Below are 3748 nucleotides of genomic sequence, written 5' to 3'. Positions count from 1 at the left end.
GGGAGAGCTACAGAGTATGAATTTAACTGACTGAAGGTATGTCTCCACTGCATGCCATGCTTGTCTACCCTTGCCCTGCTATCATCTCCATGCAATGCCCTCAGACATGCCCTGAGGGGCATGCTGGGATGGGTCAGCGTGTGTATTTACCTGTGACCCACTCCTCCTATCCCCCACTTTGCAGTGTGGAACTAGCAAAGGCCCTAAGCCTAGATACACAGTCCTCCCTTCTCATTCCCACAGTGCTGTGGCTTGGCTTAACCAGATTGCATGCACCAAATAAATCAATTCCCACACTTCCCTGTCCCAGTATATACCAGGAGAACCCCCTCTGTGGCCATGCTCATGGCGATATCGGAGGACCTCTTTTTTGATCTAGGTTATGTTGCTTGGGAAGGGGTTGAAGTTAAACAGGAAAAACCTCCCCGCATCACACATCTCCCATGTCAGTTATTTTTTTGGCTTCCCAACTGGGAAATCCATGCCTGTGTAAGGGGGCTGTTGTCCCCTTACTAAAACTCAGTGGGGGTGTTTTGGTTGGCTAGCTCCCAGTACCAAAAGAAAGGGGAAGGATCAATGGGAAATCAGTACTCTGAGACTGACAGCCCACAGGAACAATGGAGAAAAGCCAATGCTCCAGGTCAGCTTGATTGACAAGGCAGGCAGGCTAATCAAGGAGTCAGGAGGCCGGGGGGCGGGGGGCAGGGTCGCGTCCTCCGTGTGAGTTACACTTGCCTGGGGCAGATAGAGTGGGGCCGAGCTAAGGCGAAAGCAGGGTCCCAAGCTGAGCTGGGGAGCAGAGCCGTGCCAGAGCCAGAGGCGCCAGAGAAGCAGCCCAGGGAGCTGGAGGCAGAGCAGCAGCCGTGCTGAGGCAGAGCGGAGCTGGAGCAGTCTGCAGCTGGGTGCGGTGAGCAGCTGGGAAGAGCGAGGGGGACCCTGGGCAGTGGGCCCAGCACAGGGAGATGCCCCCAGCCAAGACGCCTGGTAGGCCAGACTTGGAGGGGGATTGTAATCCTGAGAGGGCGGGGGCGACACTGGGAAGAAGGGTCCTGCCACCTAGAGCCTGAGAGCGTCTGGCCACCGCCAGAGCAAGTGTCCAACCCACAGTATCCCTGCAGCACAGCCAAAGCCTGAGAAGGAGGCCTGGGACGTGTGAGGAATAGACTGAACTGCCCTTACTTTCCAGAGACGCTGGTTGTGATGTCCCCATGCCACAGAGCGGGGTGACGGGTTTTTCTTTAACCTTTCCCATTTTTTCCTTATTTTTTAAAATTGATTTCTGTTTAATAAATTGTATTTGCTTTGAACTTTATGTAATGATCAGTGGGTCAGGGAAGCATCCAGTGCAGAGAGAGCACCCTGGAGTGGGGACACCCTAGCTCCTGCCCTAAGTGACAAGGTTGGGAGTCGAATCCCCCAGGAATCCTGGGCCCAGCCTTGTTGGGGTTACGGGGACTCTGCCACACAGGAGAGTGGAAGGGGAACCCTTGATGTCAGTCAGGCCTCTGGGTAAAGGAAGTGGGAGCGAGGACTCAGATCCTTTTGCTAGCTCATTTCACCGGGGTAGTGTATAAACCAGGAAAGTTCTTCACAATAGCGGGACCATTCCCCAGGTCACCTGTGTCCCACTTTGGACCTATATTAACCTTCAGAGCAGCAGCTTCTCCCTCAGCTCCCCCGGCACCAGCCCCAGCTGATCAGAAAGTTTTAGCTGACAAAGGGTGCAGGGAAGAGAGAAACAAAGCGAAAATCCTTCTTTTGGTGTGTTTTGGAAATGGAAATTCCCCAGCAGAGGAGGGGGGAGAGAGGGGGATTTTCAAAGCATCTTCTCTGCCCTGGAAGCAATTCAGAGAACAAAAGCTGCAGGTTAGGCGCCCTGCGCTGGGCTTTGAAGTTCAAAAGAAGGCTGTTAAGAATTTTTGTGAAGGACAAAGGGAGGGGGAGTAGTCTTTAGAGGGTGAGATGCAAGGAAATGTGCAGGGTGGTGGTGGGGAGGTGTTACTAAGGATTGCTAAAGGACAAGCTGATCTCAAGTGCTGATACACCCTGAAATAAATCCTGTCTCTGGACATAAATGGCAGAAATGCCACCTAAGGTCTTCACGCAAAACCCTCTGGGCCTAAATTTCCTCAAGCCGACACCAGGGTAATGTGGGGTCTGACCCCTTTCCTCCCCAGAACACAGCTCCAGCCTTGCTCCACTGGCGGATCTGGCCCTGGGAGTGTGTGGTGCTATCCAGGGGTAGCTGAGAGGAGAACCAGAGCTGGAGTGAGAAGCTGGAGTCCTCAGAATTGTGAGCTGGAATTCCATCCCATGGAGCTCGGGGGACAGGGGGCAGAAGGTTATTCCATGGGACATGCAGATCCCGACTGAGGTTTGTTTTCCTGCTAGTGCCTGGTACGGGGCCAGTGGAGGTGCTGAAACCCCCATGGGGAAGATTGCCAGGGAGGTGTTAAATAACAATATCCCAAGGATCAGTTTTGAAACAGGCTGGAGAAATCAGGCGACCTGACTATGCATTAATTTTCAAGTGCACCCATCAAAGCCACTGGGGTGAGTTAGATTGGGACATTTTGAGCTACTTTCTCCGCTCTGCCCAGTATCCTCCCATTGCAGTATGGGGGCACACCAAGGAGCTGTCTGATCCTGTGGCCAGCTCTAGGGCATGCTTTAGAGTAACCTACAAACTGCTCTGAATTACCCAATCTGGCTATGTGATGGCCACATCCTCTCCACTCGGATCTCTGGCACACCCCCAAATACAGATTAATGGGGTAGGAGGCAGCTGTACTGGGACACCCCATCCTCTCGAGCTCTTGGTCCATTGCCCTTTGGTGGGCAGTAGCCAGAGGTTACAGCAGGGCATGAAGCATCTGCTGGTGGTCTGCACTGCCAGTGAGTCTGGGTGGCAAAGGCGTGGAAGCAGCTACTATATTAAAAGTGACTCCTAGCAAAAGTCTTCTAGACAGGTGTAAAATCCCAGCCTGGTATGGCAAACAACCACAAGGGGAGATAAGCCGGATCTGTCACAGTTAATGGTGCGGAGTCCCTGCAGCCCATGCAGGTGTCACTTCAAGATACTGAGACGCAGTTTCTCTTCCTCCCGCCAGCCTGGTAATGGATGAACTGAGCAGAGATGGGGGTGATGAATGAACAGCTCCGAGACTCTCTGCAATAACACAGCTCAGGTATGGAGTGATTCCAGAAGGCCCACGGGAGTCCCAGCAGGAAACTCTGCTTAGAAGAAGAAGGAGAAAAAAGTAAATCATATCATCATATTTAACCTGTTTAATGAGCCGCTCTGGGAAGGATATCCTTTAGCCATCCCCTGAAAACACACAGCAAAAGCCAACAAGTTTGGGATGAAATATAGCCCCGGCTGGAGAGGCCTGAGAACGGGATTTCATCCCGTCTCTTGTATACTTTCTCTCTCTGCCTCTCATTTTCCTGGATCCCTGTACAGCAAGAAAGTCACTCTTAGGACACGGAGACGGACATAGCCAAGGAGAACGCATCGCTTGGTCTGACTCCTAGTCGTCCTCTCTCCTTGCCTCCCCCCACCTCTGATCCACCCACACTGTGACTTGGTTTAGGATTACCTGAGGCGGACAGCCTAAAGTTACACTAATGGATGTGAATTCGGTGACACTTGTCCCTTTGCCGGGAGCTGCCTCCTCTCGTTACCACTGGCGCTGGCCATGGTTGCCACGGCGACCCACCTCCGTTGGGAGCGGGAGTGTAATTTAGG

The 3748-nt window shown here is 52.8% G+C and overlaps 1 long non-coding RNA gene across 1 annotated transcript; it reads left to right on the top strand.

The window, feature by feature from the left end:
• Positions 1-745: 745 nt before the first annotated feature.
• Positions 746-3217, top strand: LOC311524116. Its single transcript, XR_014712488.1, has 3 exons — positions 746-902; positions 2178-2374; positions 3111-3217. It is a non-coding gene; the product is annotated as an uncharacterized lncRNA (long non-coding RNA).
• Positions 3218-3748: the final 531 nt, after the last annotated feature.

Source organism: Lepidochelys olivacea (assembly GCF_965140295.1).
Source record: "Lepidochelys olivacea isolate rLepOli2 genome assembly, chromosome: 7".
Classification (NCBI taxonomy): domain Eukaryota; kingdom Metazoa; phylum Chordata; order Testudines; family Cheloniidae; genus Lepidochelys; species Lepidochelys olivacea.
Note: the sequence above shows the minus strand (reverse complement) of the source record. Positions and strands in the feature narration are given on the sequence as shown.